Source organism: Musca domestica, unplaced genomic scaffold (assembly GCF_030504385.1).
Source record: "Musca domestica strain aabys unplaced genomic scaffold, Musca_domestica.polishedcontigs.V.1.1 43, whole genome shotgun sequence".
Lineage (NCBI taxonomy): Eukaryota > Metazoa > Arthropoda > Insecta > Diptera > Muscidae > Musca > Musca domestica.
The window spans coordinates 751338-771335 of NW_026712332.1; the positions used below are offsets into that span (position 1 = coordinate 751338).

Genomic DNA, 19998 nt, shown 5'->3' on the forward strand with positions numbered 1-19998 from the left:
TTTTGCATAGTCAACATGCTCATTTACGCATTCAAGCCACTCGACTTCGAAAACACATTTCATCGTTTTTCAAGAATTTCACTTGATTATTCCGGAATTTTTTGATGTCATCTCGTAATTTTCACATTTATTTTATTATGGAACAATTTCCAACTGACAAATATCCTACAGTTTTTGTTATTTTTAACGTTTTAGAATTGAGTGACTTCAATATTCCCACTCAAACCCCTGAAACGATATAGACGACATCTGCTGATTCGATTTTTTTCGAAGATAAACGGTGAGAGCATTTCGTTGTCTATATTTTCATTTGTCTATGCCAGCGGTGCCCAAAAAGAAATATCTCTTTTCATTCAAATTTCTCTTTTCTTATTTAAATCAAGAACAAAACAGTGTTAAGTCATTATTTATACAAATATTATTTATACATTTGCTTTATTAATTATTTTGGCAAACATTCGTGTTTAAAAACAATTAAATAGAACCGTAAAATATAAAGAAAAACAAAGTTTTAATTTTCTCTTAAATTATCTCTTTTTTCTCTTCATGTTCTAGAACACGGTTTTGAGCACCACTGACTGTTATACTCTTGCATACAATTTTCCAGCCACAAAATTTAATAATGGAAACACCCAAATAAACGAATGCATTTATGTTCCACTACGACGAAATTAGGCAGAGCAACAGACAAAAATACTATAAAACTACTACTACCAACTACAATAGCAACAACACCAACAACTAAAAACACAACAGAATAATAGTAGGTCGGCCGTAACAAATAATTTGGGTCAACTTGTGCAAAATCAAATCAACAGCAACTGCAACAGTAAAACAAACAAAAGATGAAAGGCGTCGAAACATTACAAAGCCTTTACCCCATATTGACACACCGAGTCACCCACCGACCGACCAGCCGACAAACTAATTGACAGCAAGCAGCTTGATTATTTTACTCATCAATAGAGGGTATGGACGAAGAGAATAATGTAAATGACTGGCAGTCTGTATTTGTCTTTTTTGCTACCTATTATCGGTTGAGAGAGAGGAAGAGGACGGACAACAGCGGAAAACAAGACTAATAACGGCATTTGCAATTTTCGTCTTCATCGTCGTCGTTATTGTTGTTATCAGTGTCACACAGACGAAATATGTACAAAAAAATTATTAGCAACAACAAAAAGATAATAAATTAAAATCAGCTGCTTTGGCTTGCCCGCTCATTGTTGAATCATTTGGCTTTTCTTTTTGCTTCCCTTAAAAATAGTTTGTGGAATCCAAAATGAAAATATTAAAGAAACATGGATAACAACTCTGACCAAAGTGCAGCAAGAACAAGAAACATGGCATTAAAATTGCATTACTCTTTGTTTGTGATAAAAGAGAACAAGAGAGAAAAACTGAACAGCTGATTTTCAAAGTCCCAAAAGTGCCAGGATGGAAGCAGAGAGCGTGTGTTAGAAACCACCAAGAAAAATAGAGCAAAGCGAAATTAAATTAAGAAAGTGTAGAAGGAAGGGTGGTAATAGAAAACCAAAAAAAAAAGAGAAGATTTCCGCCATCAAAAAGTGGGCTGGTTGGCTCTGTGATCTAGGAGGTGGCGGGCGGGTGAAACTAGGTGGCACATGTGCAATTTCCTAGCCGTGTACCCACCACAAACGAAGACAAACTCATGACACAAATATATTTTAAATAACAATAAATATAAATCAAATTATACTACAATAGAGATAGTACTTATGATGACATAGTCGTAGTCGTTGTCTTATAACAACAAAAACAACAACAGCACCAACTTTAACAAATACCAACTAATAATGAGAACATCAGGCAATGGCAGCAAGTGTAGAGAGAATGCAATGAAGGCATCAGAGATGGGAAAGTTAATGTAATTTAATTGATAAAAAGAATTGAGTGGTTAACTTATGAATGGGAATTAAAGGTGGTGATACATAAGCAAATTGGCATCATGGCTTGAGCATATTTATTGACATATTTAACTGATTGAACAAAATCGATTGAAGACATAAGTCAAAAGACTTATTTGGCCCATTGATCAAAATAAAATGATCTGAAATCGAAATCAATTTTAATCAGCTTAGTTTTGAATAATTAGAACTTTTAAAATGAGATGTAAGAGTCCGATTGTCCTTAAATTACACACCTCACAATTTTTTTTTATTAACCCAAGGTCTGGTGTGAAGATGGAATATATTAGTCCACTTCTTCCGGTACCTCCCCCACAAAGGGTAAAAATTTTGAATATCTATTAAGCTCATAAGAAATCAACATCCGATTCCATTCAGATTTGGCACATCTCAATATATCTATCAAGGCAAAGATCGAAGCATTCCTTCTGGTACCTCCCCCACAAAGAGTCAATGTTTTGAATAACCAAAACGATCATGAAATCCAAAATAAGCATCCGGTTCTCTACATATTTCACACATCCCATTATTTCTACGAACACAAGATTTGCTGTGGGATATATCGGTCCACTCCTTCTGGTTCCTCCCCCACAAGGGTTAAAATTTTGAATATCCATGATGCTCATACAGCACGAAATTAACATCCGATCCCAATCAGACTTGGTACATCTCAATATTTCCAAAAAAACAGGATCTTATATAAAGATGGTAAAGATCGGACCATTCCTTCTGGTATCTCCCTCACAAAGGGTCAAAGTTTTGAATTACCATAAAATCCCAAATAATCATCTGGTTCTTTTCTAATTACAAACATCACAAAATTTTTTAATCTGGTGTGGAAACGGGATATATCGGTCCACTCCTGGTACCTCCCCCCACAAAGGCCCAAAATGTTGAATATCTATTAAGCTCATAAGACTCGGTACATCTCAATATTTCCATCAACACAAGATCAGATATAAAGATGGTATGGATCGGGCCATTCCTTCTGGTACTTCCCACACATACAAAATGCTCGAAGAAAGCAAAATAAGCATCTAAATCTCTTCAAATTTAAGACATGCAAACATTTTTGCTCACACAAGATCTGTTGTGAAGGTGGTATATAATTGGAAACCCCTTTCTGGTACCTCACTCACAAAGGTTCACAATTTTCCAATACTTATATCTGTCATAGCTTCCGAAACAAGTCAGTGATTCTTTACAAATTGATTTATCTAAATATTTCTCTCAACTACAAATCTGATCTCAATATTCATTTTATCGAAATTTATTTCGATATTTATTTTTCACATAAAATTGGATATAAATGTCAAATTTTGCATGTACCAATATTTTTATCTGTATTTTCATACTTCATAATGGAATACTTCCGTCCGTTATATCTGTTACCCCAAGCATATTTCCACATTTTCCCAAAACTTGCATATATTTCATATAAAGCATAAGAAGTAGTCGATATTGTCCAAATCTGGCATGTTGTAATATTTATATCTGCTTCGGAAGGGTGAACAGTTGGGCAAACCCGGATGAACAGTTCGGTAAAACCGAATGATAGTATTTTACTTGTTTAAGAATCAATATATAAAATGAATAAATGATTGATTTGTTGCTGAATTAAAAAAAGTTTAAAGAAATTGGAGCTTAATAGCGAAAACAGCACTAATTATTATTGCACACAAGTTTGATTAGATGGGCAATAGATTAGTTTTAAGCTATGGAATATTTTAGGTATAGTATAGTATCTTTCTTCTGTGACAAAATACCTATATTGAATATAATCTCAATTTATTATTTGTTTTCGGATTATTATTTGTTTACGAAATATTCGTATAAAGGGACATTGTTTTATATTTTCACACCATTTTTGCAATTGCAAGTTTCCAACTCCGGGAAGTAGATTGTTGACAAATACTCGTGCCTGCTACGTTTATTTCCCTTTCTTCCTCTCCCAACTATCTATCTCTCACACATTTTCTGTGGGTACACATAATTTGCAATTTCTCACTGGCATTGTAGTTGTTTTTGTTGTTGTTAACAACACAAGTACTTGCATTGTAAATGCATGTTGCACGAGTATGACAAAAGGAAAAAAGCAAAAAACAACAACGGCAAACATTTTGCATTACATTTTCCAACAATAGAAAGAAAAACTGTAAAGAATAATTTGCAATAATTCAAAAATGGCATAAGAAAATTGCATAAAACAACGAAAGCGAAGAGTAAATGTGAAGCAGGTAAAGTAAGTGAAACTCAGTTTCCATTGTGGAAAGAAAAGAAACAACACAAACAAACAAAAAAATGGGGAAGTCCACAAAATCAAGAAGAAAAATAAAAGCAGTGAATTTTTACACGACATAATGTCATACATTTTAATTGCACTGGTGTGAGAAAGGAGGCTCATAAGAGGAGAGAGGGAAATGGAGGAAGAGACGGCGAAAGAAATAAATTCGAGTTCTACGTTTTAGCACACATATGATAAAATGGAATACTAGTGAGGCCACAGAGGGTTCTTCAGTTCGAACTCGTTAATCCTAGCTTATGTAAAAATGTAAGCAAGTTATTCTCTTAAAATCACACTCGATTTAACTTAATTATCGAAGATTATAATATGTTTACATTATAGCTTTTTTACTGGGTCAATCTTCTTTTTTGAGGATTTATCAATTGCCAATTTAAATTAACTGTAACATTCCATAACTTTGCATACACCCTATTATTATACTTATTATATAAATATATGTTCGTAGGTAGGTACAAACAAAAAATAATCGTCAATTTGTTAAAACAATTTATCTATGCTTTCAAAATTCCCCGATAAGATAGACCGCAAACAAATTTCATTCCGCCTAATTGATCCACAGTTGCTTTATTACGCCAATGACCTTGAATTTTTACGCTGAAGTAAAAGTAAACAACTTTTACAATAACGGTGTTTTCAGTTTAGTTTGGCTTTTTTGGGTCAATCATAAAATTGTTTGGTGGTATCATAAACCTGATGGGTATCTATCTGTCAGAAAAAATAAAGAAAGAGAACCCATTTTAAACAGCTGTTACTGGGGTGCTAAGCAGCTATTCTTTGTTTTCATTAGTAATAAACAAAATGAATCACAATTATTATTATCAAGTAATACCAATATAAAAAACACCACAAACCTACTAACAATTAACACCAATTCAATAAATCAAAATGATAACGAAGTGACTTTGTTGCAAACGAAGAGAAATTAAAGTATTTTGTGAATTTCAAAGAGAACGAGAGAGGCCGTACCACAAGGCCCAATCATTCTAAGGCAAATTATAAAAAACATTCAACAAGTTTTTAACAAAAAGAACTGAAATTAATAAGGTAAACAAATTAATTGTGTATAACAACAAAGGACAAACACAGTAAACAAAAATATCATAATAACATAATTCGATATTATAAATAATACAGAGAATATATTTGTTGAGAGAAAATATATAAATGAGATCATTATTCTCAAAATGAATTTGTATTGATTTACTAAGGCTTCTTTGTCAAATGGCAATACAAAAGAGTTGCCAAGTTATCATAAAAAATAACATTCTGAAAATATTTAAAAATGTATAATTTCGACAAGGGATGATCCCCAGGCCGCCCACCTGCTTCTATTGGTGGGGTTAAAGCATTAATAGAGATGAACAGGGGGAAAATACTTATTGGGAAAATAGCCGGTAAAACTGAAATCAAGGAAACAGTTAAAAACACCAGTAAAATTATATTAAAGGCCGACACCACTTTGCATATTTAGTAGAGCCTCACATAGCAAATAAGTTTTTATGGGGAATTTGTGAAAATTAAATCATACCAACTATGATTATAGTTATAATTTAATGTCCAAAAGAACTAATATGTGAGAGGACTATCCACCTCTGAATCGATTTCTACCAAATTTGCCGAGGCATTTGTGCCTTTTAAATTCGGACTTGTATTACCCATTTGGTGCACAATTAACTTGAAATCGGATAAAGATATGTATGGGAACTATATCCAAATCTGAACCTAATTATATAAAATTTGGCAAAGGTATTTTTGAGCTGTATTTGATATATTTCCCCGAATGTCGTTGTAACGGAGTGCATATTATGGCTGTGGAGAACATATATAACAAATCGGATGAACATTATATATGGTAGCTATAGCTTTATCTGAACCGATTTTCACCAAATTTGAAATACTTGTTTCTAGACTCAACTTGGTCGTAATTGCTAAATTCTATCAATTATATCTATAGTCTATCTCATTTCCTTTTGCCTGTATACAAACAAATGCACAAAGATCTATACCAAAACTTGGATCCATGCAAGCATGATTCCTAAATACTGGAACACATATTCCCAATTTACAGAAAATACGGTTTAACATTCCGACTATAACACTCAAAAAAATTCTACCAAAACTTCCCATTTTCATACCAGAAGATTGGTGCGGTTTATGGCCTGGCCGTATCTGCCAGAGAAAATAGTATGTATTACGAACTCTAAATACCAAATTTGAGATAACTTCATTGAAAATTTAGCTAAAATCATTAAAATGTCGCATATAGGGTAGGGTAGTGTTGTATGGGGGCTTTACGAAGGCGTGGATCTGCATTGGAATATTTTTGTCATAAGAGGTTGTGCCTATTACGAACTCCAAATACCAAATTTGAAACAAATCCGATGAAAAATGTGACACAAATCATAAAAATAACGAATATTTTTCAACAGACGGATATAATAAGAATTTTATGCGGATCAAGAATATATTCTGAGTAGGGGCTAAAATGTATACTTCGTGGTGTTACAAACGGAATGACAAACTTTATATGCCCTCCATATTTTGGTGGATTGTATAAAAAAGTAAATAAAAAAGAAATTAATAAAAATAAATAACAAAAAAAAATAAAAAAAAAATAAAATATAAATATAAATAAAAATAAATAGAAATATATAAAAATAAAAAATATATAAAAATAAAAAATATATAAAAATAATTTGCAAATAAATAAATGTAAATAAATAAAAATAAATGAATAAAAATAAAAATAAATAAATAAAAAATAGAACAATAGATTTTTTATTGAATTATTATTATTTTTTTTTTCTTACTAAACATATAACAAGTTATAATTTTGACGTAGCTCTAAATTTTAGAATCTGAAAATTTTGAGCTAATTTAAACATCCTGGCAAAATTTTCTCGACAAAGAGGCTGTGATTCGATTTTTAGAATTTCAAACTCCTCAACAAAACTTGCAATGTTGGTTTAGGCTTTAATAACGATGAGGCAGAAATGTTGGTATTTTTTTAGATATTTCAGCTTATTTTTATCAAACCTAAGCATTTTTATAGAAACTGTAATCAAGTTTTTTTTCCTTCAAACAGCACATATGTGCGAAAATTGTTTAATTTTTAAAATCTTAATCCCTCAGCCTGAGGTTTTCCAATTGGAAATTATTCTTTCATTCAAATATAAAGTTCGTCATTGATTCTGATTCTAATTGAGCAAAAATGGCAACACTTTGTATATTCCAATAACCAGTTTATTGGAATGTTTGATGTTTGCAGTGTGAATGAGAATACCAATTGCAAATATTTCTCAGAACTGATTAGTCACTTAGCTAAACAAACCGAAAAGCAATAGCATTGATTTTTAAAAGTTTCTGGCGACTTGTCAATGATAGAGGAACAGTATTATCAATAATGGAATGATATTTTTAAAGCCTATTTTCTTCGAAGAAATCCTAACTTAAATTTTTAATGGAAAATATTTTAATTGGTAGGGAAAAAGTAAATTTGCAAATTATTGAGGTATTTTCAGATGAAAATAATAAGATCTAACATTCAAACTGTGATTTGGCAACTCTGTTGTAGCTACCTATTAAAATCAAAGAGAATTCACAAATAAACTAACAGAAGAGAACAAATTGAAAAACTGAGTAAAATTGAATTTCGTTCCTAACTGGTTGTCATTTTTACTTTTGTTTTTGTTTTTGCTGCTATTATTCAAAAAAACAAAAACTATAAAAGAAAATCGGTAGTAGAAATGTAATCGGAATACTCTACTTACTCAACGCACTCTATTATCAGAACAAGAAAAGGAGAAGAGTAACAGTAACAAAAACAACAAGAACAATAAATAAAAACATAATTACATAATGGGGGAAAATTGAATTAGAAACGTAAGAAGACAAAAAAAAATAAATAAATGAAAACACGAAAAAATGAACTGAACATAAAGAAGAGAGAAAAAAAACACACAATTTTACACAACACATGGAAATTCAGTGTGAGGGACGGACGGATGGAGGGACGAGAGGTGAGATGAGGAGAGGAAGAAACACAACATCACACACGTCAATAAATGTTTAAAAATAATTAATATAGAAAAAAGAGGGAAAAATAGTAAGAGTAAATAGTGTGATAACATACATTTCATGTTCAGGAATAACAACAACAATAGAAATCTCTGTCGATTTTGTTGTGGTTAATAACAATTTAATTTTTTTTTTAATTTGTTGGTTAGTTTTCGTCGTTTGAATTTTTTTCGTCGTTTAAATTCTGTTTCGTTTTATTTTCATTTCTTTCATTCTTTTCGTTGAAAGTCGTTAAAGAAAAGTAAAATTTCCTTTTAATATCTTTTCTTTTTTTCTTAAAATTGGCACTTTTCTTTGCTTACATCAAATTGAAATGATTTAAATATTTTTTGTGATGAGCTCTAGGAAAGAAGAGAGAAAGAGAAAAAAAAGAACGGCAAGATAAATAAAAAATTAAATCACTTCACAAAACAAAAACACACATTTTGGGCTGAAAAGTGCAAGCCCTAATATGCAGTTTTCCAAAAAACAACCCTTCAAAACTGCAATCAACTTAATTAAGACCGGGACTTTTCAGCCAAAATAATTTTAATTTTTTTTTTTTTTTTTCAATTTTTATAAATTTCTTAAATATTTTTTCGATTCACTTGTTTGTTTGATTTGTTAATCAATCCCATTTTTTTCAAATTTTTTCCGAAGTTTTCTATTTTTATTACTAATTCAAAAAATAAATAAACACTATTTTTCTCAAACCTCGTTCAATTTGTTTAGATTCGTCGTGGTCGTTCAATTTGTTTAAATATTTGATATTTATTTATTTTTTTGGTGTGTGTTTTGTTTTTTCTAAAACAATAGAGCCGAGCAACAGAAAAAATCAAAATCATTTATTTGTTGTATTGAATATCTTTTTAATTTTTTTTGGTTGTGTGTGAGAGTGTGTTGTTGCTGTTGTTGTTTCTTTTTTTCACTCTATCAAAAAAGCTCCGCGTGCATGTTTTTTTTTCGTTACATTTTCTTTTAACAATTTTCTCGTGTTTTTTTTTTATTTGTTAAAAAAATCAAAAAATATTTAGACTAGTGAGCACACAATTAATAGTAGAGCAATAATAATAGTTAAGTGAGTGAGCGAGCAGCGGGCGGGCGGGCGAACAAACGGAGCGAGCGCAGTGTGAGTGCATGCACCACAGCACAACTGAATTGAAATTGATTTTCAAAAACAGAACGCAACTACTCTACACGACTCGAACACGAGACTGAGACTATCCCTATCGCGATGGCAATGGTTGTCGTTGGTGTTGTCTTCGTTGGCGACTACATAATACGCGCGCACATGCACACACACACAGTCATATACATTGTCAGATATTTTCATTTTCTCTTCAATTGACACACACACAGATACTCGACACTGAGTTTCAGATACGCGTTTTCATTGTTGGTATTGGTGTTGTGAGATTTCAATTTTATATTGGTGTAAGTGCATTGTTTTTTATTTGTTTTTCTTTTTGGATCAATTTCAATTTGCTTTCCCCTACTCATTCTTCTTGTTCAGCTGTGTTTCGTAATTTATACGAGAAAACATAGGCCGATGGCCACACCACATTGTAGAAGTCATGTTCGCCTCCTCTCTTTGGCCAATTGGTTGTATTACTTTTACTCTCTTCTAAGTTTTTATTTATCAAAACAATGGTTGTAGGGTTGCCAAGCGGCGTACAAAATGTGTGATTTTTTTGGGAAATCATTTCGTGATGGGGAAATCATCATTTGAGAGACTAGCCGAGCTCCTCTGTGGAATAATGGAACTTAAATAAAATAAATTGGCACCTTTAAATAGGAGAAATATTTATTTATTTAGAAATTTAATTTGTCCGCGTTAAATGGATTATTGGATTAAAAATAAAAAAATATAAAACATTTATATATTACGCTTTCCCTAAAAAAGTTGGTATGCCGACTATATGAACATATCATGCCGGCAATTGAACAGTAGTGTCAAAAACCACAATTTTATTTAATTTAAACAAGTAAATTAGTATCAGTCGGTTTTGCCGACCTCCAGCCTCGAGTTATGATTATTCAAACTGTTTTCCCTTTATGGGGGGGGGGAGTTTTCGAAGCAGTTGGACAATATTGACCAATACTGATAAAAATATTACAACGTGCCTTATCGACTATATCGTCTTTTCCAATACTTTATATAAGATATGTGAAATTTTTGGAAAATGCGGGAAAATGCGTGAGGTAACAGGTATAGCGGACCGAAGTATTCCATTTACATACTTCATCTAATACAGATAAAAATATTGATATTTGCAAAATTTGAAGGAAATCCATATCCAATTTTATGCGTAATCATAAATTCCATATTTATCTCAGGTTTTTGATTGAGGGAAAAATTTAGACATAGCAAGTTGTAAAGAATCAACGACTTTTTTCGCAAGTTATGACAGATATAAATATTGGAAATTGTGACCCTTTGTGGGTATGGTACCAGAAGGGCTTGGCAGATATCTATCATATTCACAACAGATTTTGCGTTAGCAAAAATGTTTGGATTTGCAAAATTTAAAGACAGTTGGATGCTGATTTCGCGTTTTATGAGCATTTTGTTTTTCAAAATTTTGCATCCTTTGTGGGGAAAGTAATTTTCACAACACATCTTAAGTTGGGAAAAATATTGGCATGTGTGGAATTTGTAGAGAAGCGGATTTTTATTTAGGATTTTATGATCGTTTTGGTTATTAAAAATGTTGACCCTTTGTGGGGGATTTTACAATCGTGTTAGTTATTCAAAACTTCGACCCTTTGGGGGGAGGTACCAGAAGAAATGGTCCCATCTCTACCATCTTTATAATAGATCTTGTGTTGACGGAGATATTGAGATGTACCATGTCTGAATGGAATGTTAATTTCGCGTATTATGAGCTTTATGCTGTTGCTTCAAAATGTTGATCCTTTTTGGGGGAGGTACCAGAAGGAGTTTAGAATTGGTTGAAACGTTTTTGCGACCATTGTTTTGGAAAATGTGGCTAGGTGTTCTTGCAATACCTTCATTGAAAATGGCGCTCAATTTTTTTTGTGGACTCCTTCCAGAGATTCTGGAATCTTTTTATACCCTGCGCCATCATTTGGAGGGTATTTTAAGTTTGTACTTCCCTTTGTAACAGCTCGAAATATACATTTAGGACCCCAGCATCGACCAGCATACAATGCTACGTCGAGTTGGCGATGTCCATCCATCTGTGAAAATAACTCTAGCTTCTGCTCCTGCAGATATTTTGTTTCCCGCAGAACGGTACACCCCCCCCCCCCCCCCAGCATTCGATATTTTGACGTTTTTAGCTACACTTCTCACCGGAATTATTTTAAATTTGCAATATGGTGTTCGGAGTTGGGGCAGAAAATTGCCCTGTAGATCTACGTCTTCGGTGGTGTTTGGAGTTCGTAATAGACACCACCTTTTCAGGGGGATAACTGACTGTAGAGCATAGCACCATATAAATGTAACACCATATGTTCGGCATTTTTTTAAATTAAAACGTTTTTTTAACTATTTTTTTATATTTTAGTGGAAGGTATTTATATATTTTGGTGAAGGGTATTAAAAGTTCTTCTCGGTCGAAATTAACTCTTTATACCCTACACCACATAGTGGTAAGGGTATTATGTCTTTGTGCAGCATTTGTTGGTATCATTAACAAGGAAGCAAGATAGACCCATAGTTACTTTTGAGGATCTTCATAGAATCACATTCTGAGTAGATTTATGCATGTCGGTCCGTCTGTCCGGCCGTCTGTCCATGTATTATTGTGAACAAAATGCAGATCGCATTTATTATCCGATTGAGATTAAATTTTTTAAACAATATTTGTTTGCCCTTAAGTACGAACCCTATTGAAATTGGTGATAATCGGATCAGATTTAAATGTAGCTCCTAATATATCTTCAACAGATTTTGGGTTAATTGTGTACCAAATGGAGAACATCAGTCCAAATGACCTGAATTTTGGCACATTCGTCCGAATTTAATATAGAAGCAAGTACTTAAAAATTGTTGAAAATCGGTTCAAATATAGCCATAGCTCCCATATTTATGTCTTATCCGTAATATGCATTAGACAACAATGATATTTAGTACTAGATATTTTATAGAGCTCGGAAATACATTTGCCAAATTTTATCGAGATCGGTTAAGGTTTGGATATAACTTATATATACTTAATCCGATTTATTCGGATATATTAGTCGGAAACGCACTCTTTGTGCCACCGTTAAGATTTGCCTGGTAATGAGAAAAATAAGTTATTTTGTTTTGTATTTTTTAGGAAATAACTAATTATTTTCATTCTTCTTGTAAGGCAAAATGTATTTTATTGGCATTACATTGTAATAAGTTTTTCGACTAAATGGCTCACATTTTTTGCGGCATTTTAATATAAAAATACTATCCCACTTTACAACTTCTGCACATGGCAACACTGTATTTTCTCCTCTCCGAATGCTCTCAATAACGTGGTACACAGCAACAATCATAGAGTCGGGTGGCAAGAAACTTTTTTGGCATAAACGGAAGAAAACACCAATAAATTGCATTTGAAAAACATTAGTTTGTTTTTGAAATGACTAAAATTCAGCTGCTCTTCTCCCTCCTCTACCTTCCAACACTTCCTCACTAACCAAAAATCATAAACCCCTCAAAATAGTGAGCAATAACAAATGAATATGACAACAATAGAACAGATACGAATGTAAAAGTTGACTACCACCAAAAAGGTAGGTAATCGAAAATAAAATTATAGCAAAAACAACAACTACTTGCCCAAAAATAGCAAAAACAACAGTGACACGAGAAGCAGCAGCAGCTACACACAGCAACAACAACAACACCACCATAATACATCTCAAGGACGTTTCTACTACACCAGAGTAAGGTGAGCTAAGCCGTTCGTACTAGTCGTAACCATCGTAAACATACTATCTATCGTCATAGTTGTTGGTTTTGTTGCCGCTTGCTGGTTATGATGTTGTTGTTGCTGTGGTGTCGTCGTCATCATCATCGTCATTGGTTATTATGAATAACATAATAATGTTCATCTGTTGTTGCTATCATCATCGTTTTTACTATGTTTTCCATGTGCATATTAGAATAATTACAATACAAGTAAAGAGAGGAGGAGAGAAAGAGAGTATTTCTCTTTTATAAATTTAAAATTAAAGAGCATAACAAGAGTTTCATTATGATTGCATGCCCCGCTAGCAATGTGGACTAGTTCGGCACCGTATACTCGTCGATTCTTAGGGTTACAGTAACTAGTTCCACTTAAGACCCCTCACAGTGCAAACAACTGTAAACTTTAACATGGGGATGTCATACGAGGTAACCAATTGACTCCTTTTGCATTACCTGTAGATGGTACTGTACCAGTTCCAGGTTTACAGTCATATACCAGAGACAAAAGACTAACCCCTAACTATTCAAAGTGATTCTTGTTCGTAGAGATCTCATTCAAATGTTCGTTTAACTTGTCTGTTGGTTGGTTTTTTGGTGTTGGTTTTTTATTTATGCACAACTGTCGCCTCTTCGTTTACTTGGGGACGAAAAGGTGTCAATTGGTTCCATTCGCATTACTTGGGGACACATTTGGTACTAGTACGGCTTATAACTAGTACAAGACTGACGAAATTTAGTTAATTGGAATTTTCATTGCTAGCGGGGCATAAGACGACGTCAGAAACATTGCATTATTATTTTTTATTGGATATTCTTCCTTGGTGCTTGTGCTTATGTCTGTCCGTCTGGTGTGTGTGGTGGTCTGTCAAATTGTTGTTTTTGGAATTGTTGTTTTGGTTAGTGGTAATGGGATGCGATGGGATAATAAACAGGATTTGTGGAAACACGTGGTTGTCAATGGTAACAACAGCAACAATAACAACAACAACTAAGTATGCGTCGTTCTTATCACATATTATGACTGCCACGGAACGAAGAGAATGAGAGATACTAAATTTACTCTTAAGGAAATTGAATTTGTGTGTGATAAAAATCCACAAAAAGGTTAAATATTTCAAAGATAACAATAAAATTTCCACAAGTGTTGAGGCGATTTTGTAATGGCATAGAAGTCAAAAGGAAGGATGTCCCATTTTTTATTATTTTAAATAAAAAAATCAATAGATACGTTTCTATCTCTATCATCAATATTTTCGTTTTGCTAATGTCAAAAGGAAAGGAAGGCGAATGCGATTTAGTAATTAGATAGAAATAAAATTGAAATTTTTATTTAATAAGAAACCCGATTCTAATCAAACCAGTAGGTGACCTCATTACCTATGATAAAATCGTATCTACCCAACAAAAATTTGGTAGTCCCATGTGACACTTTTCGCATTTGTTTTCGTGATTTTATTTCACTGTCAAACATTTTCAGTTTGGTCTACGATTTAACCATGCATCGTCTTGTGAACAAACAATGCTTGCAAATAATTGAATTTTACTATCAAATATCACTTTTACTATGAACTTAAAATTATATGTTTTTTAAACTTGCCTTAACTCTTAAAAAATTATCCTTTTTTACATAGACTTTAACTCAATATATAGCTTACCTGAAAAGAGAGAGAGAGAGAAATGTTTGATTAAAAATCGATGTAAATATTTTTTTGATTTATAATGAAATCAGATATTCCACTTTCTAGGTAACTTATCGTGAAATTTGATTAAGAATATTTTTGTCTTTGACGTCATCTTTTTAAGATGAGCTTTCCTGGAGATTTTTTATAAACTCAAATAACAAAAATCTGTTTTAATATCTTATCCAATAATAATAATAATAATATATATCCAAAAATTTGCGATATAAACGTCGATACACGCGTTTTCTTTTTATACCATCAGTCATATGGGTATACATGGTGAGAAAAAAACTGCAACAAAGTCAAACATCATAATGTCGGAAATAGCATCAAATTTTAGAATATGTTTAGATTTGTCCATCAAACGGCCTATGAAACCGAATTTTGCTCTGCGTATTTTGACCCACTTCCGGCGAAGCGCTTGCTTGAGGCGAACTTCAATTGCTTTAACCCGAGCTCATTTTTCAATATTTGCCGAATTTGGCCCTTTCTCGGCCACAGCGACGAGGGTTTCATCAAGTCGCTCCTTTACTTTTCAAACCATTTCTGCTGATATTGCTGTCGGGCTACGCGGTAACGGTAACGAGCGATGATACGAGTCACAAAAGATTTGATGCTGGAGTGCTCTAACGATAGCCACTTGTGGTTTTCCAGCCAGATATAAAGGAATCACACTATCACGCTTGAATTCCATCACGAATAACTTTTTTTTTGGAAAATTCTCACCAAAGTGCTTTTGTACGCTTGTAAACAATATAATGAGCTGTCACTGGAATAATTTTAACAGATGCAGGGCGAGTGGCTCAGAAATGATAGCATCTCACCCTGTATATCATTTGATACGGTCAAAACGTGTATCATCGAAATAACGGTGTTTGACCTTAGGTCTCTTTGTACCTAATGCGCTTCAGGACATTTGGAGCCGATCTAGCTATGTCCGTTCGTCTGTCTGTCTGGCTGGTGCGCACGATAACTCTCGAAGGAAGCATTCGATTTGATCCAAATTTGGTACATCGTAATATTATTATCAAACGAAGATGGAGTTCGGAGATGGGCAATATCGGTCCACTCCTTCTGGTACTTCCCCCACAAAATATCAACATTTTCAAAGAAAATAATTTACCGCACAAAAGGAAAGAGGATAATCCGATTTTGCCCCAACTTTGCAAAATCTTATATTTGCATCAGTGCTACGTCAGGTGCGAAAATGGACAACATCGGTCCACGCCATCCAGTACAACCCCACAAAGGGTAACAATTATGAATAATTATAACTTTTATAAAATGTGATGTAAGTGTCCGATTGTCTTCAAATTACACACATCACAATACATAATACATCAAACCACTCCTACTGGCACCTCCCCCACAATGGGCCAAAATTTTGAATGTTCATAAAGCTCATAAAACACGGAAGTAACATCCGATTCCATTTAGACTTGGCACATCTCAATATTTCCATAAACACAAGATCTTATATAAAAATAGTAGAGATCGGACTTTTCCTTCAGGTACCTCCCCACAAAAGTTCAAAGTTTTGTATAACAAAAACGATCATAAAATCCGAAATAAGCGTACGATTCTCTTCAAGTTACACACATCACAATATTTTTATTGACCCAAGGTCTGGTGTGAAGATGAGATAAATCGGCCACCCCTTCTGATACCTCCCCCACAAAGGGTCAAAATTTTGATTATCCATGAAGCTCATAAAACGGGAATTAACATCCGACTCTATTCAAACTTAGTACATTACAATATTTCATTCAACACAAGAACTATTATAAAGATGGTAGAGATCGGACCAATTCTTCTGATACCTCCCCCACACATAGGCTTAAAGATTTTGAAAAAATAACAAAACGCTCAAAAAAGCGAAATAAGCATCCAACTCTCCTCCAATTTCACACATCGCAACATCTATTATGAAGATTTGTATATATCTGTAAACCCCTCATGGTACCTCCCCCACGAAGGGTCACAATTTCCAATGCTTATATCATAAATTGCCATAACTTGCGAAACAAGTCGGCGATTCTTTACAACTTGTTTTATCTACATATGTCTCTTAACCAGAAATGTGATATGAATATGTTATTTATCGAAATTTATGATTTCGCATAAAATTGAATATAAATGTTACATTTCCTTAAAATTTTGCACATACCAATATTTTAATCTGAATTAGATGAAATATGAAAATGAAATACTTCTGTTCGCTATATTGTTACTGTCACCTCACGCATTTTTCCACATTTTGCACATATCTCATATAAGGTATCGGAAGTGGTCGGTATAGTCCAAACCTGGCACGTTGTAATATATATATCAGCCTTAGGTGAGATACGAATTGGTCAATATTGCCCAACTTAGGAACCTCCTCCATAAAGTGTCAACAGTTTGAATAATCATAGCTCAAGGCTGGGGGTATACGTCTGTCGGCAAAACCGACCGATACAATTTTAATTGTTTTCTCCAGAAATCATAAAAAATTCTAATAAAATAATAATCTTTATCAATTCACAACCACACCAAGGCCAAACCTACTGATCCAATTTTGAAAGTTTTTTTTTTTTTTGATGACAAAAATGTGCACTTTTTTCCTCAATTTCATGTTAAATATCTCAAATATATGTCATTATTTATTTTCAAAACAAGTGTTTTTCCTCTGTGAAAACTTCTAATCGCATGTCTTGAAAAGCAAACGATTAATTTTCTTTAAAACAGCTGCCATCTGAAAACAAAAAAAAAAATCAGGAAATTTCACAAAGCCATGATGAAAGCATACGGCAGCAAGCAACATATGAAAAATCATATGACTTTGTTAATTACACCTCTCTTCTGCAACCCCTACCCCCACCCACCCACTCGATGCATTGATTATTACTCATACAAAATCTATATTTCGCATCTTCTTATTTGAAATCACACCAATCGTAATAAATATTTCAAGGTTCTGTTCTGTGCTTGGGGCTTGTGTACGCGGCGATGGCGATGGTGACGACTACAAAAACAATGAGTATAACAACAACAACAAAACCAGCAATGATTTTGATGATGTAGCGATGACGGTTGCAAAAAAAAAAAGTTCTACAAAAAAACCATAACCGAAAATAAGTTATGGTAGTTATCATCAGATAGTTTTTTTTGTAGATTGCATCCTCACGCGCTGGATGGAGGGATGACATGCTCCCGAAGTTCTGATGGGGATTTTATGACCACAATTTTGTTGTTGAGTTTTAACAATTGCAAATAAATATAATTTGCACTTCCTTTCCTAAACCGCAACATGTCACACGCAAGCAAATTCACGGCGACTCAATGGCTCTCCCGCTTTTCAATCCCTAACCGCATATGTCAAAATAAAATAAAAAAATATTTATTCTATTTTTTGAGTGACCGCGCCAACGCCTTCGCACAGTTAAGATAATTCTCTGTGCCAGTAGCTAATGAAATGAAAAACAACAAGAAATCACAAGTTGTAGTGAAACATTAGAGACATGCATGCAATTTGGATTTTTTTTATGACATTGGCAATGAAATGAAGCATTAAATGCTCAAAACTGGTTGGTCGGTAGAGGAAATTGAAATGATTGGAAACGATTCTTAGAACATGGAATCGATAGAAATATTTGAGAAATGTGACATTTTTACCAGATCGAAAAATCGTGTTTAATTGTTCAATTCCTAATTTCTCAGAAACTACTCACTCACATCAGGTAAAGTCATTATTAAACGACGAATTCAGGCAAATCCAGAATTTTTAATTTAAATATAATACGACTGCATAGGAGTTAATTGATTGAAGATATCAAATTGGCATTTATATACTAGAGCACAGATTTGTTCGTTTAACTCGGGAGTGAAACTTGTTCGAGAGCGGAATTGCTCGAAGAGAGGGAGTTTCAAACGGAGTTTACACTTCTCTTCATAGATTTATGTGGGAGCGCTCCCGACTCACTCCTCTCTAAAAATTAGAGAGGCAGCGGAATCGCTCGAAATAGAATCGGAATTGCTCGAATAAGATTGAAATCGAGTGGAAAAAAATTTTTTGTTTGCTGATTTGTGTGTAACAGCAAATCGGCTTTTATGTTGCTGTGAACTGAGGAAGATGGTGGTGAACGTGTAGACCCCCAGCCTTGAGTTATGATTATTCAAACTGTCGACCCTCCGAGGGTTATCGTGAGCACCAGCCAGACAGCCAGACGGGCGGACGGGCGGACATCGCTAGATCGACTCCAAATGGTCTGAAACGGATTTGTCCCAAGAGACCTAGGGTCTAAAACCTTTATACCGACTAGGCACGTTTTGATCCTTTTATCAAATTATATATACCCTCTCTAGCCATATGGCTAAGGTTATAAAAGCAGTAGAAACAAGGAGCCGGTGGATTTTGGGTACAAAGCTGTGGTTTGAGAAAATACAAATAGTCTGCAAGAGTAGAATCTGCTCGTTTTCGAACGAATTTTGCTCCCACTCTAAAACAAGCAAAGTATGTTCGCTCTTATACGAGCATAGGGGTAGGTGTGAGATAGGGTTCGGTTTTTGGAAATTCGGACTAGGAGTGTACTAAAAGACTAAAAAGCACCTGATTTTGTACCTTTGGGTATTTTGTGAGCGGCTGCAGCTAAAATCGTGATATTTGGTATAAAAATTATGTTTGGGAAATAAAATGGGCACAATTTGGTTTTGGTTGAACTGATTGATCTGAAGGTTTAAAATGTTGGTACATTTGGTATTTGGGTAAGGGATGGTGTTGAAAGTCTAAAATATGACATTGGGATACCTACGTTCTGAAAAGAACCAAAAGTGCTAAATAGTAGCTGAAAATCTGAATTTTGGACTAAGAGTCTTTGATGTTTTGTTGGATAGGCAAACTTAAGTTTTTTTTCTAAATTCGAAAAAAAGTGTGCCAAAAGTACTAAAATGAACTAAATTTGTTGAAATCGGGTTAAGTGAAAGGATGGAGATAACAATTTTGAAATTTGGTATGAGAAACAAGTCTGGGGAAACAGGGTTGATGTATGGAGATGGGTTTGAAAATGTGTACTAAGTGTAAGAACTGTACTAAATGGTACTGAATTTAGTACATTTCCGTTTTCGGAAGAAGCTGAT

The 19998-nt window shown here is 33.6% G+C and overlaps 1 protein-coding gene across 9 annotated transcripts in view; it reads right to left on the reverse strand.

Moving 5' to 3' along the window:
* Positions 1-19998, reverse strand: part of LOC101899481 (uncharacterized) — an 83044-nt gene that overhangs the window by 16872 nt on the left and 46174 nt on the right. Inside the window, exons 1-2 of one of the 9 annotated variants that reach the window (XM_059127183.1) lie at positions 9260-9680; positions 8366-8651 (exon numbers count right to left, since the gene is read on the reverse strand). The exons of 3 other annotated variants lie outside the window; for them this stretch is intronic. The gene's annotated coding sequence lies outside the window, so the exon portion shown is untranslated. Of the gene's footprint in view, positions 1-8365; positions 8652-8897; positions 9683-19998 lie in introns of those variants that run through there. 5 more of the 9 variants (XM_059127182.1, XM_059127187.1, XM_059127186.1 and 2 more) reach the window with 5 other exon arrangements.